Source organism: Sapajus apella, unplaced genomic scaffold, assembly GCF_009761245.1.
Source record: "Sapajus apella isolate SASKATOON/1434 unplaced genomic scaffold, GSC_monkey_1.0 scaffold18, whole genome shotgun sequence".
Taxonomy (NCBI): domain Eukaryota; kingdom Metazoa; phylum Chordata; class Mammalia; order Primates; family Cebidae; genus Sapajus; species Sapajus apella.
Window position 1 is genome coordinate 16,258,878 of NW_022436958.1, and position 25,263 is coordinate 16,284,140.

General features: G+C 42.2%; 1 protein-coding gene and 1 pseudogene across 12 annotated transcripts in view; one reads left to right on the forward strand and one right to left on the reverse strand.

Moving 5' to 3' along the window:
- The window catches only part of FMNL2 (formin like 2), a 323,466-nt gene that overhangs the window by 118,276 nt on the left and 179,927 nt on the right, over positions 1 to 25,263 (forward strand). The gene's annotated exons all lie outside the window — the stretch shown is intronic.
- On the reverse strand, positions 667 to 1,649 carry LOC116556900 (annotated as a pseudogene). The gene has a single exon (XR_004271237.1). The product of XR_004271237.1 is annotated as a chloride intracellular channel protein 1 pseudogene (transcript).

Genomic DNA, 25,263 nt, shown 5'->3' on the forward strand with positions numbered 1-25,263 from the left:
TTTCTGATTTTAATTAGATTGTTTATTCGAAAAACTATTAATTCTCCTAATATTTTCCTGTTTAAAAAAAAATCGGCTCATCTTTATTATTCATATAGCCACATATACCACGCACATCCAGAAGTTGCCATGGTTAGAGGGGCCAGGAGCAGAACCTTCCTCAGCTTCCCCCACCCCCTTCTCCCTTCTCACTAAGTCAGCTCCACGTGGCATCTCCTCAGCTGTCTGACCTCCCATCGCAGTCTCATCTGCCCGACTTCACTGTCTCCTGCCTAAGCCCTCACAGAAGCTCATAGACTCTTACCTGTCCACTCCGTCCTTCAAAATCATTGACAGTTGTCACCTTTACAAACAGAACAAGATCATGAGGTCATGTCCCTGCTCCATGTGTCAGAGGTTGGAGGTCAGCCAGCTTGTCCTGGAGTCCACATTACCCACAACTGTGGTTTTTGAAGGTGCTTCTGGGATGTGGCAGGTCCTTGGGTCTCCAGGTTGTGCCCCTCCCCAACCTTCAGTTGGCACAGTTTTACTTTTGTTCTGTCTTCTAAGCTTGGAGTAAGATTTAGTTGAATAAAAAATTCCAGGGTGTAGAAAAGTTTGAAAACCATGGGAGCAGATAACTGCTAAAATGCTGGGCCCCTCCCTGTATTTTTTTTTTTTTTTTTATTTTTATTCCGTACTTTATTACTGAAATATGTTGTCCTACCCATCCCACCCCACAATAAAAATCTCACCCAGGCCCCCCGTTTCTTTCCCTCATCCCCTCTTCCACCACACCATCCCAGAACAAGTGCTCCAGGATTCCCTTCCCACTGGCCATTTTGGAGTGTGTCCATTGGGCAGCAATGTGGAAACCACCAGGGCCTTTGTGGAGAAAATGGAGGGGGTTGGCGGAGTCCCACGAGGGGCTTATTTGAGGGCCTTGGCCACTTGCTCATAGGCGAGCTCAATTTCCTCATCATCTGGACAGGTGGAGGCGAATTCTTCCCGCTCGTAGGCATTGCTCAAGTACCGATGCACTCCCTGGAAGGCCTCAGGGATGGTGAATCCCTGGTATTTCTTACATACCACCTGTACTATGTGTAGCTTTGGCAGCAGGTTACAATCAGCCAGGGTGAGCTCATTGCCATCCAGAAACTTCCTCTGAGAGATGCCCTCATCTTCAGCACTGGTTTCATCTACTTCTTCTGGGAGGGGGGATGTTAAGTAATTGTCTAAAACCTTCAGGGCTTTCAGGAGTCCCTTCTCCAGATTATCATTGAGTGCTGGGTTTGAATTCTTGATGTAGGCAGAAAATTTGGCAAATATGTCCAGCCCAGCTGTGTTGGACTCAGGGTTCAGAGCTGCCAGCTTGGGGTACCTGGGAGGGCATAGCACTGCCTCCAGAAATTCCTCAATCTTGTTGGTGTCTGTGTGCACTTCAGTGCCATACAGGAGGAATGGGAGCTGCCCTCCTGGGCACAGCTTCTGCACTGTCTCAGTTCGCCTCTTGGTGTCAACTGTGGTAACGTTGAAGGTGACTCCCTTGAGCCACAGGACCATGAACAGTCTCTGGGAGAAGGGGCAGTTCCCAATCTTGGCCCCATCACTGCCAGCCTTCACAAACAATTCGACCAGCGGTTGTTCTTCAGCCATGGTTGCGTCGGGGACCCCCTCCTTGTATTTTGTTGGAGGTGTTAACTTTGAACTCTTGGCCTTTGGTTTTTTCTTTTTTCTTTTCTTTTTCCTTCCTCCTTTCCCTCCCTCCCTCCTCCCTTCCTCTCTCTCTCTGCTTCCTTCCTTCCTTCCTTCCCTCCCTCCCTCCCTCCCTCTGTTGCTGGAGTGCAGTGGAACAATCTCTGCTCACTGCAACCTCCACCTCCCAGATTCAAGCGATTCTTCTGCCTCAGCCTCCCAAGTAGATGGGATTACAGGCGTGCACCACCACACCTGGCTAATTTTTATATTTTTAGTAGAGATGGGGTGTTGCCATCTTGGCCAGGCTGGTTTTGAACTCCTGACCTCAGGTGATCCACCCGCCTTGGCCTCCCAATGTGCTGGGATTACAGACATGAGCCACTGCACCCTACCTATGTTCACATTGCTGACACCATACTAATTGAATCCTTATTGTAGCCAGTGTTTTTATGCTTACTCATTCATGTAATCTGTACCTGATTGACATAGGTACTAACATCAGCACCGTCTTATGGATGAGGAGACTGAGGCAGGGAGGTTAACCACCTTACCCAAGGTTCTATAGTCAGTGGCCGAGTTAGGATTCAGAGGTGGGAGGTCAGCCAGCTTGCCCTGGAGTCCACCCTCTGAAACACCAGACTCCCGGAACAAACTGGTTGCATTAACATAATTAGGTAGCTTTTCAACACGAGTGGAAGAAGCACAGCCACTGGATTCTTCTTTCTACAGACTTCACTGTTGATTGTGGGCCAAATGTGCCCTCACATTTTGATAAGCCCAGGCCCATGTGGAGCAAGTTTGGAGGGAAAATAATTAGAGCAGGAGAAAATAGACTATAAAGTAGAGAAAAGAGAGGAAACAGGCCATTTTCTGCAAACCCAGAAGAACCCCGGCCTGTGGGCTCCCTTGCCTTGATCTGAAGTCTGGGAGCCGTTCATTTGTATGCCCTTTCATTTCTCATGCTAGGACAATGCCACAGTCACTCTGCCCTAATTGTATGGCTCCCTGTTCCCTTCCCTCTTTTCACTCCAAAGTGAATAAATTTGTTGCTTTGGCGACTCGATGTGTTAGAATCTTTTTTCTTTCCCCATCCCTGAAAGACAGTTGAGGGACTTATGGGATAAATTTTGAAGAAAAATCTGGGAATTGTTCAAATTGGATTTCAGGAGTATGACTTATTTAACTCAGAGAAGCTGGTCCGAAGGCGGCCTCCTCGCCTGATGACCCCCTCCTTGCCTGCATCTTTTCTCACACGAGTTTTGGTCCTGGAAGTCACCACTGGAAGTCTAGTTAGGGTTGCTACTTTACTGCTGTGAGCAAAAACCACTACACAGTGGGTTGAAGGAGCAAAAACTTCTTTGCAAAGTGTGGGTTGGTAGGAATTTGCATATCCCACCTCCAAATTTTTCTTAACACTTTTGTAATGGGACAAATGTGACTGCTTAGAGGTTCCCACAGGGGTCTTTTGTAATATATGCATATTCCCCCATCTGTGGGAGGTGGGGGGCCGTTAAGTATGTGTCTGTGTTAGGGAGAGTAGTAACTGAGCAACTCCTTTGCTGGCAGGGGGGATGCCGTGGTCCAAGGGCTTCCTTTGCATACCTTTGTTGAGGGCCAGATGGGGAGGGCTGTCAGGTGAGATGCAATTAGCCATGGAAGCAGCAGGGTTTGGTTCACCAGCTCTCAATCCAATTGTAAACCAGAGTTAATCCTCAGTGTGGTGCTGGATTAGAAAGAAAGTATGGCTGAATGGCTGGGTGCGGTGGCTCACACCTTTAATCCCAGCACTTTGGGAGGCCCACGTGGGCAGATCATGAGGTTAGGAGTTTGGGACCAGCCTGACCAACATGGTGAAACCCTGTCTCTACTAGAAATACAAATATTAGCCAGGCACAGTGGCGGGCACCTATAATCCCAGCTACTCGGGAGGCTGAGGCAGGAGACTCGCTTGAACCCAGGAGGCAGAGGTTGCAGTGAGCCAACATAATGCCACTACAGTTCAGCCTGGGTGACAGAGTGAGACTCCATCTCAAAAAGAAGAAAGAAAAAGAAAATACAGCTGAATGTAATGTCAGGAGTGGATTCTGGACCCTGGCTGACGCAGCGTGATTAACAGACTCCGTCATTAGAAGCAGCCTGCTCAGAAATACCCTTTGCATGTATATATTTAAAAGAGTTTTCTGTGTCATGTTAGAACTGTGAATTATTGGGCATTATTAACACTTGGTGGGGAGGGGAAGGAACAAAGAATCCTCAGCCCTTGGTCTTAGAGGAGGGGACGATCCAGTTTGTAGATTGCCAGGATGCTTGTTTTGTTCCCTTCCTCCCCTGCTGCCCAGCCTTCTGGCTGTATTACTGCTTATTCACCTCTTTGTGAGAGAAGGAAACAAAAGAACTTCAGATTCAATGCCTGCTTTTGCGTTTGGTTTAGCAGCCTTCGTTGAAAGTTAGCTGAGTGAGAGAGTAAAGGGGAAGGTAAAAACCTGCACTATCTCTTTAGGTTATTGACTGATTGAGATTGTATGCCAATCTGTCCCTTGCATGCTCTCTGTGAGGGCAGATCCATTAGGAGCAGAAAGTGAAAAGGAAGATTGTATATAACAGAAAGCCAAGGCGTTACAGCCTAATTGGGAACAATACATGCCCCAAATGTGCTCTCATGTCCTAGCCAAGAACACAGCTTCTAAAACATGAGAAATAAGGATAATGAAATGAAAAACACTTTTGAAAGCTTAAATACCTCAGGTACTGTATTGTGGGGAAATGAAAAATTAATTATCAGATTTGTGGGTTTTTTTCTGGCTGGGCGTGGTGGCTCATGCCTGTAATCCCAGCACTTTGGGAGGCTGTGGCAGGCAGATCACTCTAGGGTCAGGAGTTTGAGACCAGCCTGGCCAACATGGTGAAACCCCATCTCTACTAAAAATACAGAAAATTAGCTGGGCATGGTGGCGGGCGCCTATATTCTCAGCTACTTGGGAGGCTGACACAGGAGAATCGCTTGAACCCAGGATGTGGAGGTAGCAGTGAGCCGGTGTTGCACCACTGCATTCCAGCCTGGGCTACATAGTGAGACTGTCTCAAAAAAGAAAAAAAAAATTGGGTTTTTTCTTTGCAGTTGAAAAAAGGATATGCAATAAAATGACAAATATGGCTAGTTTAATTATTTTCTTAATCTTTTTTTTCCTCTTGTATTAAATTTAAGACTGTAGACTTCCCATTAGATCTTGGAGACACCAAGGTGAAAATCTTCGCACATTAAGTTGAAAATATCTTTCTCTGGGTGGGTGTAATGTTTCACTTGTGAAAGAACTGTTAAAATCCTGCTGGATCACGGGTAGCGTAGGGTGCAAAGGCACAGAAAAAGCTCATTTTTACTGAAGGAATTTTAGAGCCAATGTCAGGTGACAAACTTTGTCTATTTCTGCCACTGTCCTGGAGTATTTGCTCCATTGTTTGCTTGCTTTGGAGGAATGTGGGCAGAAATGGATGCTGGGAGCTCTTCATTAAGATCAAGGCCTAGTTCATCAAGGACCACCGAATGATTGGACCCTTCATCAGCATGCAGGAGGAAGAGATTGAGAATGGCTGTTCATGCCTTTGATTTAATTGGTCAGAGAAAGGGCCGAACAAGGGGCAGTGACCACAGAGGAAAGCACTCACTGCCTGCAGCTGTTCCTGTTCTGATGATCAGGGCATTGCTGGAGGAGCTCCAGATGCTGAGGGGGAAGCTTGCATCAGTGCTGCCTCAGGGTGGGAAAACCCGATCCTGATATCTTACTTTGAAGTCGAGATGTGATTGAAAGGGTCCCAGGCCTTTGTGAGGAGTCCCTGGATGGAGGAAGAAACTGTGCCACGCAAAAGTCCTGGGGACGTTCAAAGCCTGTCTCAGAGGTTTTCTCTTCAAATGAGCATCCCTAGAGCTGGGAGACAGCTCTTCTTTCCTATAGAGGCTGAGAAGGGGAGGTCAGGCAGGGAGGGTGAGGGGAAAACCAGCACCAGAAGGCAGGCAGAAAAGAAAAAAATGAAGCAGACGGGAAGTACACTTAAAAGGGGTGGGGATAGGGTTGGGGTTGGTGACTTAAAAAGCAAGAGGATCAAGGCCTGGAGGAGAAAAAGCAAATAAAGAAATAGAATCAAATCAGATAAAGTCCTTTTAGGGGATGAATGATGTTAATGAAATAAACAAATCAACAGAATGAGGAAAACCACTGGTGAAACCACCAGACGACAGTGCCAGCCGGCACACAGGAGGGAGGAAAGCTCTTGTTTGAAATGGAAGCTGATGCTCTAAAGGAGCATTCAGGGGGTTCGAGCAAGCAACATTTAGATATGGGGGCCACCAAAGCTTCCATTTGTTTATCGAGTACCTACTATAGGCAGGCTGGACGCTGTGCTAAGATTTAGCAAAATAAAAGATGAATACAACACAGTTCTTCATGGGACTCATAAAGGATGACAAACATAAACAGGCAGCTTTTAAACATTACCATGATTGTAGTGATATAGATATCTATTACTTGTCATATCATATTTTTCTTTTGATTTTTGAGACTGAGTTTTGTTGTATCACCCAGGCTAGAGTGCAGTGGTGTGATCACAGCTCCCTAAAACCTTGACCTTCTGAGCTCAAATGATCCTCCTGCCTCATCCCCCTGAGTAGCTGAGACCAGAGGTACGTGCCACCACACCTGGCTTAATTTTATAATTTTTGAAGAGATGGGGTCTCACTACATTGCCCAGGGTGGTCTTTTAACTTCCAGCTTCTAGTGTTCCTCCCACCTCAGCCTCCCAAAGTGTTGGGATTATAGGCATGAGCTACTCTGCCCAGCCTCATATTTTTCTTCACTGGATGATGCCCACAAAGTTTCAGTGCAGCATATGTCTTGACTAATGCATTTGAATGTAAAGATAGAACATTAGGTAAATGCAAGAAGGGAAGGTTTGAGTCAGAAATTTTGTCCTCTCTTTAAGCTCCCTGAAGGTGTAAATTTCTTTGACAAGCTCTTATTTTGATCAAATTTTCTTTCCAACTATCCTGTGACTGGAAAGAGGAAGAAGACTTTGGGTCAACCTCACTTTTTAGCATTGTAGATTCGGTAGATGAGTTTGAAAAGGTCAAATAAATGAGCGCCTTGATCATTTAACTGTTTTAGTGAGCCAGAAGCAAGAAGAGTACTAAAATGTTGATGATTGATTGATTGTTTTGTGGAGACAGCCATGTTGCCCAGGCTGGTCTCAAACTCCTGGCCTCAAGCAGTCCTTCTGCCTTGGCCTCCCAAAGTGCTGGCAATATAGGCATGAACCACTACACCTGAGACTGTTGAATTTAACACATTGTCTGAAAACCAGAGTCACTTCTGCTTCTGAAGAATGTTCTATGCTGCTTGATTCAAGACTCATTTATAGTATGCCCGTCGGTTTACTCTTCTTTGTTACAATTTGCAGAGAAGTGATGTATTTTGACAACATTTGCTACGAGGGAATACGCTTTGGAGGAATTTCATGATTAAAATGTTTTTGAATGACACTATATTACTACCAATTCTGGTTTTGATAATGTGTAGCTTTTAGTGCCTGAAGAATGAAGTTGACTGTTAGAGTCTGGTAAATATCGGAAATAAATTAGAGCTGTGGGCAAGAAGTAAAAGTTATCAGCGTTGGATGAGGAATTTGGAGAGTTCAGAGGGAGATGGTAAAAAAATAAGTTGAGAAATTAAGACTTGTTTGTTGGTTTATTGAGTGTATACGATGGTAGCATCTAGCAAAATAAAGATGAATACAACACTTCTCTGTGGAACTCATAATGGGGTGACAAACACGACCAGAAGGCTTTTAAACATTCCCATCATTGTGGTGATATGGATTTGCTCTAAGACTTGTTTTTCAAGATAAATGAAGCTGGGAGAAAAGTCTGTGAAGCTGATGTTAGATGAAGCTGTGCTACCTAGACTGCTACCTAACTGACCCTTCTTCACACATGTGACTTTAAATCTCCAAAGCAATGACACTTATCACACAGACTTTGGGGTCCACATTCAACTTAGGAAATCTCTCTCAACTCTTTGTGGTGGGTGGTTGTGGGTCTGAGAGCATGGTGTATAGCAGAGAAGGCCTTGTTAAGAACAAAAATGACACAAAGGTGGGTGTTTTCTATTGCTACTGGAAAAATTACCACACATTTAGTGGCACGAAGTAACACAGATTCATCATTTTACAGTTCTGGCAGTCAGAAACCCAACATGGGTCTCAGCGGGCTAAAACCAAGGTGTTGGTGGGGCCGTGTTCCTTCTGTGGGCTTTAGGGGAGAATCTGTTTCCTGGCTATTTCCAGCTTCTAGAAGCCACCCACCTTCCTTGGCTTGTGGCCCCCTTCCTCTATATTCAACGCAAATAATGTCGGGCCAAGCCCTTCTCATGCTTGCATATCCCCAGTATTCTGGCCACTGCCTCAGAAGATTCTCTGTCTATGAGGATTCATGTGATTAGATTGGGCCACCCAGATAATTCAGGATAATCTCACTTTCACAAGGTCCTCAATTTTAATCATATCTGCAAAGTCCCCTTTGCCATGTAACGTTAGCATATTCACAGGTTCTGGGGATTGGGATGTGAACGTCTTTAGGGACCATTATTCTGCCTACCAAAGAAGCGGGGCCTGGCTCTTTCTGTAGTGGCTCTGGCTCTCTAGCCCAGTTGAATGGGCCTCTAAATTAATTTTCCTTCAGATTTCTATACCTGTGCCGTAATTGCTAGACAGTCCCATTTGATATATTATTCCCTGACTTAGAAATACTCCTTGGCTCGGCACTCAGGTAACTCCATAGCGGGGTCCTTACTCACCCTTGTCTTAGTCCAGAACAAGAACTCTGTTCTGTTTGGATGTGTTTACTCACCGTTGCCCTTCATTCCCTGTTCGTTGACTGCACATTTCTGACTCCCTGCCTGAATTGTTCCTTCCAAACCAGAATGCGCCCTTCCCTTATTTCTGCCCACACTTTCTATGCATCCTGTGACACTGGCCATCTTCACTCCGCCTCTGAACTTTATCATAATTACCTAGTACTATTACTTTCACAAGAATGCATTTGCTCTTTTCATCGGTACCACCATCTTAAAATATTTGGTAAAAAGTCTGTCTTGGGATTCACCCTCAGAGACACTCATTACGTGTTCTGGTTTGGGGCCAAGAAGTTCGTCATGAAACAGCCTCTGGGGGTGATGCTGGTATAGGTGGTCCCCACACAACGCTGTGCGGTAATCTCCTTGAGGGAGGATGATTGACTTATGCACTCAGAATGATAGGCATCATGCTTTGCATGTAGGTGGAGGTTATTATGTTTCTGGGAAATGATACCAGTTTTCTGAAGGAAAGTTGTTTTTTTTTTTTTGAGACGGAGTCTCACTCTCTTGCCATACTGGAGTGCAGTGGTGCGATCTTGGCTCACTGCAACCTCCACCTCCCGAGTTCAAGGGATTCTCCTGCCTCAGCCTCCCCAGTAGCTGGGACTACAGGCCTCTGCCACCATGTCCAGGTAATTTTTGTGTTTTTATTAGAGACAGGGTTTTACCATGTTGGCCAGGATGGTCTCGATCTCCTGACCTCTTGATTTGCCTGCCTCGGCTTCCCGAAATGCTGGGATTACAGGCGTGAGTCACCGTACTTGGCCCTGAAGGCAAGTTTTAATTGAGAAGAGTGTCTTGTAGGAAGTGTGTAATAGAGTTAAGAGCACAAAACTGTGCATTACCTTTTGGAGCCAGCTACTGAGTGTGAAAATTCAAAGGTAGACAGAGAGCCAGAGTGGACATGGTAAGACCGTACAATTCAGATCTGGTAAAACAATTATAATGGCAAAATTACCAAACCTGTAGATTTTTTTTGTTTACTTTTTCTGTGTTTCAAGGACCTTACGCAGATGATCAAAAGCAGAAATTTTGTCATGGAAAAGATTTGAAAAAAGGGAAGATAGCCAATTTTTGAGAACATGTAGAGAGAACTCTCTGCTTTCAGTGCTCATTGTGGTAACTAGTTCTTCTTGATGACTGGAATGCAAAGAACACCCAAAGATCTGAATTCCCACTGAACCAAGCATTTTTGGAATGAGGTCTTTCATGAATATGCCATGATTTTGATTTCTGCTTTTGTTAAGATTGCAATGGAGTCTTTGTTATTTTCTCGAGTCTCTGAAGAGTTCTAGATTCCCTGAAGAGTTAAGTCTAAGTGATTTATTTATTTCACAAGATTGATTTTGCCTTTTTACATTATTTTGGGATCTTATAGCATAAAATAAAACTTACTAATAGGCACATTAAGCAATTTTTTGTTTTTTCAATTTTGTGCCTTTTATTTTCTTATCAACTTTATAGATGTTGAAAGGAAAGGCATCTGTTTTCATTGAGAGAAGATCTTTAAAAAACTAGCCATTTCAGAGCTCCTATTATAGAGTTCTACCTATTGTAAATAAAGGAAGTTAATCTGGGCCAGATGAGGTATTAAAAATAACAGATAACTGTGTGAGTACACAAAAATCTATTGAATTACATACTTTAAATGGGTGCTTTGTATGGTATGTGAAATATATCTCAACAAAGCTACTAAAAAAAGTATAAATAAAGCAGAAAAGAAAACCCAGATGTTTCTGTGAACTGGAAGCTGTCACAGTGGTGAGACACTTGTTTTAGAAATCACAAAAATTTTCCTTTGATTCTCTAGTCACCAAATAAACACAGAATATTTTTTCATATTATTATCTTGTGTGGGCAGAAGAGCTATTCTAAGATAAATCATGTTAGGCACTTTAATAACAGTGTTTGATTCAATTTAAGTCAGTTCGCTAACTATTAAATATAAATATTCTGTGATTCAAGTAGGCTGTGAAAATTCATGTTCTTTTCTCAGTGGGCTCATTTGTATACCTGGTGAACATATTATCTTTAGCTGGTGGTCTGATGATATCTGATTGAAAGAACACGAATGGGACCTATAGGGACAAAGAATAGCATGTTCTATCCATGTAGAACTAAATTGAAATATTGGTAATTAATGTGTTTATTTGGTTTCACATATTCGAATTTGTTTTTAGCAGCCATTATGTGGTACTGTGTCCTGCCAGATAAAAGACTGAAGGAAGGTATCATCCAAGTTCTTACTGCATGCCTCATTTTTTCTGGATAAAAAACTGATCAGTCACAAAGTTCAACTGAAATTCACTACAATATAATTTTAACAAACTTGAACAGTGGTCAGAGTATTTTGGCCTTGTATTGAATTGAGCCAGTATTTGTTGAACATCTTTCTTGCCCATAGCTGCCCTCTTCATAAAGCTGGGGTCCCCAGCCACCAGGCTGTGGATCTGTTAGGAACCAGGTCGCACAGCAGGAGAACAGCAAGTGGGCAAAGCTTCATCTGTATTTACAGCACTCATCACTTGCATTACTGCCTGAGCCCTGCCTCTTGTCAGATCAGCAGGAGCATTAGATTTCTCATAGGAGTGGAATCCTATTGTGAATTGCATGTGTGGGGGATCTAGATTATACACTCCTTATGAGAATCCAATGCCTGATGATCTGTTACTCTCTCCCATCACCCCTGGATGCGGCTGTCTAGTTGCAGAAAAGCAAGCTCAGGGCTTCCATTGATTATACATTATAGTGAGTTGTATAATTATTTTGTTATATATTACAGTGTAATAATAATAGAAATAAAGTGCACAATGAATGTAATGCACTTAAATCATCCCCAAGCCATCTACCCCTTGCCTTCCCCCTATTCTGGTCTGTGGAAAAATTATCTTCGATGAAACCTGTCCCTGGGTCTTGGTGCCAGAAAGGTTGGGGGCTGCTGCTGTAGAATATGAGAAAAGAGTAAAATGATCTTTGCCTTCAAAGAATTGATAATTTGGAACAGAGTTTAACAATAGAAATATGTGAAACATATAATGACCTTTAAAGTTCCCAGTAGCCACATTAAGCGATAAAAAAGAAACAGTTCATCTGGTTAGATGGTGAAAAAAATGAGAAAAGAACAGATTTTGGAATTATTTTTAATATATTTTATTTAAGCCAGTATATTAAAATGTCATTTCAACATGTAATCAACATAAAGATTACTAATGACATATTTTACATTCCTTTTTACATATGAAGTCTTTGAGATCTGGTGTATGATTTAGTCCTAATGCACATCTCAATTTGGTGTTAAATTTTCATTGGAAATATTTAATCTGTACTTAGATTATAAAATGTAGAGTCAAAAAAGTAGATTCACATACCAAATTTGTTCCAATTATACTTAAGTTATTCAATAACTGAAACATGTTTTAAAATCTGAATTAAAAATTAATTTAAATTAATAATGTTAAAAATTTAATTCTTTCTTCACCCTAACCATATTTCAAAAGCCAATAGCCTTGTGTGACTGGCAGCTACTGTATTTAACAGTACAGATATGGATGTTGAGAGAAGACTTTTCTACCTTTAGTACTTCAGTAATCAAGGTGGTATATAATGACAAAAAGAGTTTCATCCTGCTTTTGGATAGGATGGTTTTGTGCCGTGAGCTGCCTAGAGCTTCACTGTTGAATAGAGCTTTCTGTGATGAAAATGTGCAGTGCTGGCACAGTCCAGCAAAGGTAGTCGCTACCCCTATGTAGCTGTTTTTTAAAAGTTTTTCGAGATAAGATCTCTCTTTGTTGCTCAGCCTGGAGTGTGGTATGCAGTCACTGCACACTGCAGCCTCAATTTCCAAGGCTCAAGCGATCATCCCACCTCAGCCTCCCAAGTAACTGAGACTACAGGTGTGTACCATCATGCCTGGCTAATTTGTAATTTTTTGTGGAGAGGGGGTTTTGCTCAAGCGATCCGCTTGCCTCAGCCTCCCAAAGTGTTGGGATTACAGGTGGGAGTCCCTGGGCCTGGCTACTCATGTAGTTTTGAAGACTTGAAATGTGGCAAGTACAACTAGGAATTGAGTTTTATTCTTATTTAGGTCAAGCATAAGTAGCTACATGGGGCTAGTGGCTATTGTGCTGAACTAGAGACTCATAAAGGAGCCACAGTTTGAATTAGTTTAGGCAGTGAGAAAATGATAAGACATTATTATCAAGTGGGGAATAGCTTAGACTGATGGTTTTCGAACATTACTGCATACTGGACTTACAGGGGGATTTTTTAAAAAGGACTTTGCTGGGCCGGGCGCGGTGGCTCAAGCCTGTAATCCCAGCACTTTGGGAGGCCGAGGCGGGTGGATCACGAGGTCAAGAGATCGAGACCATCCTGGTCAACATGGTCAAACCCCATCTCTACTAAAAATACAAAAAATTAGCTGGGCATGGTGGCGCGTGCCTGTAATCCCAGCTACTCAGGAGGCTGAGGCAGGAGAATTGCCTGAACCCAGGAGGCGGAGGTTGCGGTGAGCCGAGATCGTGCCATTGCACTCCAGCCTGGGTAACAAGAGTGAAACTCCGTCTCAAAAAAAAAAAAAAAAAAAAAGGACTTTGCTTGTCTGCCACTCCCATACATTCTAGTTTAACTGATGGAGGTGACCTAGTCGTTCTAACTTTACAAAGCTCCCCAGGTGATTGTGGTATATAACACATTTGGGAACAGATCTACACTTGTGTTATGAATTTTCCACAAATCTATTTCCTTGCTATTCATATCATATGTAAGTTTGCTAGGAACAAGAACAAGTAAGGAGCCACATCAATACCTTGGGTTTCCTAGGTTCCTAAGACTATTACTTATCTACCCTTAGTTGATCATACCCTGTGCATTAGATGGGATAGAAATGATTCACTTGGCTAACAAAAAGAGATTCAAAGGTTAGTTGACTTGCTGAAGGTCACATAGCTGGGGGGTGATGGAGTCCTGTCTGAAACCTGGATCTCATGTTTCTGCCACCACATAAGCAAAGAAATATAGAGTATCCAGCTTCCTCCAATTCGTGGCTTGTTTTCTCTCCCTTCATAATAGAGCCCTTGTGCTTGGATTTATAAAGAATGTTTCTTTTGATATTTAGGGGGAAAAAATCTCTTTAACAATTGGATGTTTGTAGTCCAACAGATTCATGATCCTCTAAGGAGCACTGTGTTGGGTGTTAGGAGTTCTCTGCTCTCTTCCTGGTACAACACATGATCTTGGTGACCTTGAGTTAGCCAGTTAGCACATCAGATTTCTAGTTGTTAGAACAGGAGTTATCAAACCTGCCTGTTCCATCTTTTAAAGGATTTGTTGTCAAAAAAATATAATTGCCCTGGAATGGAAACCAACATTTATATTTCTGCAATTAATTATACTTGCCCCTGAAATAAATTTTTTCTTACCTTCTTTAAATAATTAAAAAATTGAGCTATTTTCATATGATAGACATGAGTTAATTCAACCCTCACAATAGCCCATGGAAATAGGGCCTGTTACCCCTCTCTCACTGATAAGGAAATCAAGGTTCAGTGACTTGCTGAAGGTCACATATCTTATTAGAGACAGAGCTAGGATTAGAACCAAGGCAGTTTTGCTTCAAAGCTTATAGTAATATCTGCTCCAGAGAACTAAATCATACCCTTGTGGCTGGAGTGCAGTTTGCCTTTAATAGGATGTTTACTGCCTTCTGTGTTACTGGTACCAAGAGGTGGCAAGATTTCACTAGTGACTTTGAAGTTCCCCTCTTAAACTTACAATAGGTGGTGGATATTTCCGCAGTCTTAGATAAAATGAAGCATATTCAGAAAATATTTCTATTCATGTGTCTCAAATGTAAGAGCAGTGAGCTTGCCATGCAAAGGCAGCTTTCACACCCACATCCCCTAGTTTTTCTAACAGGTATCCTAGAGCTCTCAGTACTACTCAGCCAGGATTTAATTTAATTTAGTGAGTGAGTTTATAATGAATTGAATGTTGGTTTTTATTCTCCCTGGCTTTTTTCATTTGGGGAAAAATATTTCAAACCTAGAATGGGTATCTGCCTTATTTGATGGTTAATTTTTTTTGTTTTGTTTTGTTTTGTTTTTTTTTTTTGAGATGGAGTCTCGCTCTGTTGCCCAAGCTGGAGTGCAGTGGCGTGATCTCGGCTCACTGCAGCCTCTGACTCCCAGGGTCAAGTGATTCTCCTGCCTCAGTCTTCCGAGTAGCTGGGATTACAGGATTACCATGCCAGGCTAATTTTTTTTTTTTTTTTTTTTTTTGGTGTTTTTAGTAGAGACGGGGTTTCGCCACATTGACCAGCCTGGTCTCGAACTGCTGACCTCAGGTGATCTGCCCACTTCAGCCTCCCAAAGTGCTGGGATTACAGGTGTGAGCCAATGCACTAGCCACTGATGGTTAATTTTCAAATGTGTCTTCCTCGTCTGCTTTTCTGGGGGTGCCAACAAATAGAATGGTGGGTCCTTTTGTTATTCTTAACTCCTTTGGCTGGCTTTAAACATGTTCTCTTTTTAGCCTTATTTTTCTAAAAGCTCAGGCAAAAATCTCTTGTTTGGCTCCCATTCTTCAGGGTGTGATAATTCCCAAGGTCTCTCTCTAGCTCCTCAGGAATGCATTCCCTCTTGATGGACTGAAATTTGTCCACTCCAGTGAAATTGTTTGTGGGAGCAGGGAGCAGAGTACACTTTCAAGATGCTTTCTCCAGGCATTTGTCTGTTGATGAGCTTTTGTAATTTCCATTTCACTGTCCTTGCCCCAGAGGATAACCTTGGATCTCAGCGTAGACTAGATTGAGTGTAAAATGAGTTAGCACAAATGAAGTGGAAACAGATCAGTGCATGAGTAGGAGGCTCAGACGTTAAATCCTCTAGTTGGGTAAAGTTGAAAGCATTTCCCTTAGAGCCTCTCTGGGAATGCTTGTCCTATTTCTCAGAGAAATAAGCTACTGTGTGCATGCTGTTGCTGTTTATACCTTTGACGTTTGTGCTTAGTGAAGTGGAGGGTTCTATGGGGGATACCAAAAAATTGCCCTCATCTCTGTCCTGAGGGATCTTATAGAGAAGGGGAGATGATGTTATTGCTAGACATCCATCTAGCTTCCCTCTGCTAGGCATGAGGTATACCAAGGTTTAAAAAGAGCCATGAGTGCTAACATCTTGGCTTAAGATTAGCAGGGAACTCATCCATGACTTGTAATACAGAAGGATCAGTACTACGGTGGCAGCATCAACAAGCAACTGAGCAAGTGGTGAACTACCAGCAAAGTCGGGGAGACTTCATAGAGAAGGAGAGTTGAGCACGGTTCTGAAAAGACTCCCCTTGCACAGTGAGACATGGCATTTGTGCAGGCAAGAACGCCCTGTGCAAAGGCACTGAGGTGTGAAACAGCCTGGTGTGTTGGCAAGTGCTTCCTCTAGAGCAGTGTCAGACTCAATTCAGTGCTATTTTGTGTGTTGCTGGCAGGAGATTCAAAGGAGTCCGAGAGCAGGAAGGCTGACAAGCCAGATCTGGAAATTCTCGGCCAGGATGTTCCTAGTTAGCGGGCTATTTGGGCAAAGTGTTAAAGTGGGACAAAGCACAGGGAAGGAATCCATGGAGGGAAGGGGAGAGATGTTCCCTTTAGTATCCTGAATGAGCCTTCTGGATGTGAGTCCAGGTACAGTGCTACATTTTAATTGCTTTACTTCTGTTTCTTTAAGGTTATATTGCACTTAAACACCAGTAATTATTCTAGATTTTGTCAGTGGATATACCCCCACCCTCTGCCGGCGCAAGCTGAGCAGAAGGCTCAGAATTGTCCACTGGAGGTACTCATTTTTCTTTGGAGAGATTAGGTTTTTTCCATGGGAAAGCGACATCAACACACTTAGCACCTTGCCCCCAGGGCACCTGCAGGCTTGTACCTAGAACAAAGGAAAAGCGTTCCCTAAAACTTACTTTCTGTTTTGGGAGCATACAGATGTGATAGAACAACATCCCTGATAAAGGCATCTGTTTATGGTGGAGGTGAGAGTTTATGGCCGGGGCCAGAAATTTGCTAGAAAGGTTGCTAAGTGGAGAATTAGGGTTGGTTATTTTCAAGAAGCAACTTAGTGTTGTGGAAAGAAGCATTGGACTAGGATTTGGGGAATTTGAGGTCTACCCTTGATTTTACCTTGAGTAAGAAGATGACCTTGATCTTTCTGAGCCATAGTTTCCTGATAAGCAAATAAGCAAACTGGTTAGGAGACTCAAGAGAGCGTATACCAGGCGTGGTAAACCTTGCAGCACTTTATAGTGTGAGGACTGTCTGAAGCCTGTCACTTGGCACCCCCATCCACATGCCACATGTGCCCTCCTGCCTGCCATGAGGGAGGAGATGCTCCTGACAGGCCTGGGCTGCGCTGGCCTCTGGGTGACTCACTGGCATTCTGCAAGCCACCTTATCTTTGAAGAAAATGTTTTCCACTATTAGTAAATTTTTTTTTTTCAGTTTACTTCTCTTTAAAGTTTTCTTAAACTGAGCTGACTTCAAAGAAGTATCTGAAATCCTCTTCTTCCTCCTTAACCACTTATAGCTCTCTTATTCCCAGTCACCATTGTAGTATCCCTAATTGATCGTGGATATAATGTGGGCCACTTTGGATTTGAGTAATCAAAATCAGTCTGTCTAGTAATTGGGTTTGTGGGAGAGTTGAGCTGAAGTCATCTCATGAAACAAAAATGGCAAAAGACCATCCTGTTAACACTGGTCTTCCTTTGTCTTCCTTTATAAGACCCCTCAGGCTTTCCTTAGTATTAAGGGGCAGGGGGAGAAGACGGTGGTGTATACTGCCCTTTAAATGTGGCATTTCTCAACTTAGCTCTCTTTGTACTTTATCCAGCGAGTTGTCTTCCTCTCTCAACTAGATCCAAAGAAACATAGCAGTCTCTGCAGTCCCCCTGAAGTGCTGTGAGTGGGATGCCAGCAATAAAATCATGTCTTTCTGTGGATTTTTGGTTGGTATGCTAAAGCTTGCCGCTTCTCTTCTTAATAAGCCTGCACCGATTGTGTCCCTAAAGTTTTGAGGCTGTGGAACATTCTTCCTTCTTCCTTCTTCCTGCCTTCTCCAGCCTGGGAAGCTTCACTTATAGCCAGAGGGCTGAGTGAGGTAGGGCTACTCCTACAGTGAGGCAAGCCTTAGAGTTCTTGGCTTGCTTCACTGTGTTCCTGTCACTGCCTTACCTTAACGCCTTGAGTCAGCCCAGTTTCCTGGGCAGAATCTCGCTTCTTTCTTGCTGGCCATTTGGCTCTTTTTTTTCTGACAAGAGCTGGATTGTGCTTGTTTACCATCTACCCCAACACCTCATTCTTTTTTCTTGGAAGTGCCAACATATTCCTCTACGTGCTGAACCTGTTCAGTAATTCTTGTTGGATTGTCATTCCTTTGGCAAACTGAAATGAAACACACAAATCTCAAAATAGATGTAACCAGACTCCTCAAACTTAATAAATACCATATGTGCTTACACTAGGAGTTTCACTTGTCCCATTTGTTAACTGGTACTTTACCCCACTCTCCTGCTTCCTGCTTCTTCCCTCGGCCCCTGTTTCCTACAAATCGAAGGCTGACAGAGCTTTTCCCCTGTGAATGCCGCTGACTTTACCAGCAGCTCATCCTGTGTAGTTATGCTGCATCTTTTGATGTTGCGCACTCCATTTTGATAGTACATGTTGTTTAAGGAACTATCTGTGCTTGTCTTATTTTGTTTGTGGAGGATGTAAATGGTATAGGGTTAACTTTGTTTGCCATCTTCATAGTGAGCTAGCTGTGGGCTTCATATGCTAGCTGTACACAGCAATGCATATGTGCACACAATAGGTTTTGCCATGGAGTGCTTCTTTCTTCCGAGAGCAGGCCTGGTCAACTGTTGATGCAAGCCAACGACATTTGTTTATTGAGTTCTTAATCTGCAAGGCACTGTGCTAAGCTTTATGTGTTTTAGTTCAGTTAATTGTCAAGATAACTTGGTGAGGTAGGTACTGTTATCATCACCCCATTTTAGTAGGACCTGAAGCATGGAGGGGTTAAGCTACTTCCAAGTGATCAGAGGATCTGGAGTTTTCAAGCTCGGCAGTTGGCCTCCAGAGCTCATGCTCTTACTCATTTCTAAACCACTGTTCCTAGTAAGGCAAATGGTTCAACCAGGAATTGACTTAGCCCCTGAGTGACAAAGCATAGAGTAGTCATGGCTTCAATTTAGCATTGATACCTTTATTTGAGGGATTCTGAAGAATTCTGACTCTATTACAGCCCTTGAGGCCTTAAGAAACTAATTCCCCTGATACATAATGAGATTTCTGTCTTGTTTCCTCAAAAGTGAGTGTGTATAGATCTAGAGCTGTGCTGTTCAATACAGGAACCACCAGCCTTAGAGGTTGTGGAGCACTTGAAATGTGGCTGGCGTAACCACGGAGCAAATATTTAAAGTTTATTTCATTTTAATTAATTTACATTTAAAAACAGTTCAGTTATTGGAAAACTTTTTCTGTATTTGAAACAACTTGAGTATGTGAACCTGTTTTTTTAAATTGTGTATTTTATGAAATTAAACATAAGTATATCTGCTGAAAATGTAACGTGAATTAGAATGTGATGTAAGTAAAAATACACAAGATTTCAAAAGGTTATTTTGCATTTCTTCCTATTTCATTGATAATTTTATGTTGGTTACATGTTGAAATGACACACCTTATTTAAGCCAATATATCCAAAACATTATTGAAATCAGTTTCTTCTTTTTACTTTTTAATGTAGCTACTAGAAAATTTAATTCCATATGTGATTCTCATATTAATTTTTTAGACAGTGCTCTTTGGAGCATGGATGTGAATTCTCCCCTGTACAATACCTTGCTGAAGTAAGTACTCAAAATATAATTATTGAATAGGTGGTTTGAGAGTGGTAGCTAGTTAGAGACCCTGTTCAGTGGGGAGAGCTAATGGAACCTGATGACTTTGTTGAAACTGGTACTTATTTTAGGATATAAATGAAGAAATAATGATGCGTAATAGACTTCACATAACATACACAATGCCTTTTGGCCCTTTCTGTAAATTACCTCTTTGACTCATAATATGATCAAATCAAAGTGGAGAAAATTAACATAAGCCAATTACTCTTGTTCAGGATGAGTTTCCTGTTTCTGCCATGAGCTGGATTACACTGACGCTGTTGATTTGTTTTTCTTCCCTTTGGTTGGATTTTGCAATTAAGCATATGCAGCCCTCCAGGACCCGCCTCCTCCTGGTTTCTTTTGCCTTCTTGCCTGCTGCTCACCAATTCCCTTGTGATATGAGAACCCTTTGCATACACGTTGTTTCAGTTCTCCCTGACATCATGTGTAACACCGAGGAGGAAGTCAGTGCCTCTGGAATCAGAATTAAGTATCTGTGTTGCCTTGGGATACCCCATGCCTTGAGAAGTGACACAGCTGTTGTCACCACCTCTCATTATCCACCTACTTCTGACTACTTTTCTCTAGCCTCCTTGGCTGGTATCCCTTTTCCCACATGCTCCCTAAATGTTTGGATGCAGCCAGAGCTGTACCTGTCTTCTGACTCATGTCATTTGTTTGTCATTCTGCATGTTGCCTGAGCCTTCCCATGCACTCTCAGGACTTCAGCTCTCTCTTGCATGAGCTGTCCAGTGTTTGTCAAACTGGGGTGGAAATACTGAACCTCCTGTGTCCTCATGCTCCCCTTGGAGGGGTCACCAATTGAAAATTCTTTGCTTAACTGAGCATGCAGTTAAGAGTCGGGAAATATATGTTCTGATCTTTCCTTCTGCTACATTTTTTCTGGTTATAATTTTTTTTAAAGAAAATAATATCTGAGTCCTTTAGTTTTCCCACCTTGTAAAATGGGAGCAGTATGTGCATCCTGAGGCGATTCTGAAGGAGCATTATGCCGTCATGGAGAAACACAATACATCTATGGTGTGCCATATTTGGCTGTGTACTACATTTTAGAATAGTTAACTACCATTGGATTTGAAATAGTACATTAAACTGAAACACTGCATTTATTAATGAGGGTAATTTATTCCTAGGAAAGCTTTTTAACAATGAATTCTCTTTTAAGTGTTTGTTGCTTTCCTCCTTCTCGACCATATTGTCCCTGCTTTGTGTCTGTGTTACTACTTTTAAAATTTCACATAGATTTGAATAACTCTTAGCTTAAAAGATAGCCTCTCCTCTCCCTAATAGAGGACAAAGGTGGCTATTTTAGAGGTAGGTGATATTTGAGGCAGAATAATTCAATGTTTAGGGCATGCACATAGGACGTGGGAAGACCTGGGTTCTGGTTCTGTTTCTGCTTTTTCAATAATTTTGTAAGCTGAGCAAGTCCTTTAATCTCAGATGAGCACAGGGCCTGTTCTCTAGTAATTTCTCAATAAATATTAACCATTATTATTGGTTGTCTTCTGAGAATATCACTTGAAGATTTAGGTGAAAGTATTGGGAAGGTTGCTGTATAATTTGTCAACCATGGCTGACATAGGAAAGTAGAGAAGAAGCTGATAAAGATGAAAGGCTCATCTATCTATAGAAAGATACTGAAAATTTATTTCTTCCAGGTTACACAATGACAGTAGATATTATACTTTATAAGAAACAATATGCTTAATCCATTTTTCTCTTATGGCCATAATTAGTACATAGTCCCCTCAATAAGGGTTGACAATATAGCCTTCTCATATTGCCACTCCTAGATGCATTTGTAGGCTTAATTTTGGATCATATGCAAGATTTGAATTGCATTATGGAATCAAAGGGATTGTCATGGTGATACGCAGTTCCAGGAAGGAATGAATCCTATGTTCTGGTTATTACATGAATGAGAGATCCAGGAGTTCACTTAGCTAATTTAACATCTATCAAAGGTACCGTGGCTAAGGGACTACATACAGTTCTCACTTGAAAGTGAGGGCAGAGCAGGAACTTTGTAGTTGTGTGTTCTTTTAATAAAGGCTATTAATTTAGTTTGTTAAAAAGAAGAATTGGCCTCCTACCACCAGTTAACTGTCTTGCTCTTCATTTCTGTTAGGAGGACCAAGCCCTGTTCTGTGGAAGTGTTACAGAATGTTTGGCTTCGCATAAGAGACCTCCCATTCATGTCTGATGAGGCAAGGAATGTAATTGGGGTTGTTTGGAAGATCTAATTTTCAAAGTGGTGCCATTGGGGAAAAAAAAAAAAAAAAAAGAGCAGCAAAGCCCTGTAGGCTGTCGTTTTCTTAGTCTTATCTGAGCTGCCCTTACATTTTGCTCTTTGTATAGTTTGAACAGCCAAGGAATATTAGTTTAACTCCTAGGTAATTTGGGACCACATTTCGTCTTTTGAAAAATGCAGTTACAGATCAGTTTTTTACAAAACAAAGCGAGGCTGTTCAGCCCTTCATTTTGATCCTCTGGGGACTGAGAGCCTATTTAGATTGAGCAAGTAAGATGTATTTATTCTTGACAAAGCCAAATTATTTACCAGAAAGCTCTTTAGTTTCCTGTACCTAGCACTTGACTGCAGGGTGCCTTAAAAAAGCAAGGGACCAAAAATAAACAAAAGAATGAGCTCTTAGTATAGTCCACATCGGGCTGGGAGTCCGGCGCCTGGTTCTGTAGCAGCCCCGCTCCAGAGCTGGAACCAACATTTGTTTCCTTGTGGTTAGAGTTAGAAACTTTTAACCCTGGATTCTCACATTCCCTGAACTTTATGAACAGGAAGCTCTTCATATACTAGATCACTTGGGGGCCTGTTATGAGTTCGTTTGGGGTTCTGGATGATGGGGACGTTTGGGAGATACTGTTGTTTGCTAGTAACATTGCCAGGACTTTTCTTTGGAAACTGGAGTCCACCTTTTTACCCCAGTGTTTCTCAGGTGTAGAAGCATAATAAAAGCTTTCTGGGGAGCTTTTGAAAATTTCAGCTACCAGGCTATACCCTGCACTGCCTGAATCACAGTTGGAGTAGTGGGACTCTGGTAGCAGTACTTCTTAAAAGTCCTCATGGAATTCCAGCAATCACTCAAGACGAACAGCTGATCACATCTGCTCTGAGACTGGATTGTGCACTAGCCATAAGAAGCTTCCTTTCAAATGCAAAGTGATGGCGTAACAGAAATGTTCTTATGTGATACTATGATCAAGCAGAGTGATTTCATTGCTTCAACTAATCTAGTCTTTCTACACTATAATAGCACAGGCTTGATGAAACAGGCATATCATAATTTTCCTTTATTGAAATAGAGACCTGCCAGCGGAGTCCTGAAGGGCCTTTAGGTACCTTGAGGTAGTGCCTTCTAATTACCATTAATAAAAGATCAACAGGTTCCAGATGTCCAAATAGTGTATGTGAAATTATCCTGGTCACTGATGTCTCAGTTTGTGCTTTTTTGTGCAGGTCCACAACCCTGTGTTAGTATTTTTGATTGAAAATCTTCAAAAAACATATTTTTACTTTAAAAGAACTCATTTCAGTTACAAAGCCTGGCCAGACTGAGCTCACCTGGCAGCTAACCTGACCTCAGCCAAAGGGAAGCTACTTAGTCTTTATTTATCCCACTTAGTGTGAACTCATGTTTGACTACAGGCATCCTAATATTTTGACTTTGGGATACTGCCCCAGATATGGCTGCCTTAGGGAGTACATGGCATATGCACTATGTTTATTACCTTTCCGAATTCCAAAAGAATCGTGAATTCTGAAAGACATCAGTCCAAGCAATTCAGATAAGGGACTGTGGACCTGTGTTGTCATCAGGCCAATTCTAGGGTCTCATTTGCAGTCACATAGTTTGCCTTCTCATTCCAGCTCTCTGCCAATGTGTGACCTTGGGCAAGTTACCTGCCCATTTTGAGCCTGTTTCCCATCTGTAAAGTAGTGCAAATGATGATAATCTGCCTTAAGGGTATTGTGAAGACTAAGAGAAATAATGTGCATAGAGTGTTTTAAAAATAGAAGTTTAAGGCCGGGCGCGGTGGCTCAAGCCTGTGGGAGGCCGAGGCGGGTGGATCACGAGGTCAAGAGATCAAGACCATCCTGGTCAACATGGTGAAACTCCGTCTCTACTAAAAAAAAATACAAAAAATTAGCTGGGCGTGGTGGCGCGTGCCTGTAATCCCAGCGACTCAGGAGGCTGGGGCAGGAGAATTGCCTGAACCCGGGAGGCAGAGGTTGCGGTGAGCCGAGATCGGGCCATTGCACTCCAGCCTGGGTAACAAGAGCGAAACTCCGTCTCAAAAAAAAAAAAAATAGAAGTTTAGGGAACTTGTGAATACAAGTTCTTCTTTGGCCACTGTGAGGGCACATGGTAAACCCTGAAATATAAGTTCCTTTTAGTAGGTGAGGGTTCCACTGTGAATTACAGTGAGGTATAGTAAAGTGTTGTTTTTAAGCTGTGGGCCAAGATTTGGGTATTAGATTGTGATGTTGAGATCATTCTATATGGAAAAGAAATACAGTAATAGAATAAAAAGTATTTGTACATTACATCAAGGAAAAGAGATTTTTTCTGTGAATTGTTTTTCAGTACTTGCACTTTTGTATACATATGATATATATCTTTTTAAGAGTTGGGGTCTCACTGTTTCCCAGGCTGGAATGCAGTGATGCCATTGTTGTTCACTGCAGCCTCCAACTCCTGGGCTCAAGCCATCCTCCCACTCTAGCCTCCCAAGTTGCTGGGATTACACACATGAGCTCTTGGTACCTTGCTTATATATGTGTATTCTGAGTCGTGATCCTTGTGTCGTGGCAGTGGTAGGCAAAAAGAGGTTGGAGTAGATTTGTATTAATAACAATAACAGAATTATCCTGTTCCCTCTTCAGGGAACATAGATCTCTGTTTTTAGTGGTCTGCTTATTTTTAGTGCGCTGAGATGGTCCAGTACACATGTAATACTCACATGGTGATTCAGATACTTGAGAAAATCACTGGGCTGATATAAGTCAAAAGTTCCTTTTGCATATACCATCCAAAAAATCAACACCCAAGTTGTTTGTTTCTTTTTTTTTTTTGAGATGGAGTTTCTTGCTCTTGTTGCCGAGGCTGGAATGCAACAGCGCAATCTCAGCCCACCTCCACCTCTACCTCCTGGGTTCAAGCAGCTCTCCTGCCTCAACCTCCCAAGTAGCTGGGATTACAGGCATACGCCACCACGCCTGGCTAATTTTGTATTTTTAGTAGAGACAGGATTTTTCCTTGTTGGTCAGGCTGGTCTCAGTTCCTGACCTCAGGTGATCTACCCCCCTCTGCCTCCAAAAGTGCTGGGATTACAGGCTTGAGCCACTGTGCCCAGCCTAAGATTTCATATTGATACAAACAGTCTGAATAATTGCCTTCATTCTTTATTTTATATTGCATATGCAGACCCAGTGTTGAAAGGTCTTCATAGAAAATATTAACAATACCCTTTTGTCAGGACACTCTTAGTATAAGAAATGAATATCTTGGACCATGGAGTATTTGTGTAGTTTATCACATTTGGAATTTTCTGGCCCTTGGAGTTTGTTTAATCTCAAGTCAAATTAATTAATTAATTAATTAATTACCTTACTTAGAGTCTTGTTCTGTTGCACAGGCTGGAGGGCAGTGACGAAATATTGGCTCACTGCAACCTCCCCCTCCCAGGTTCAAACAGTTGAACTGCCTTA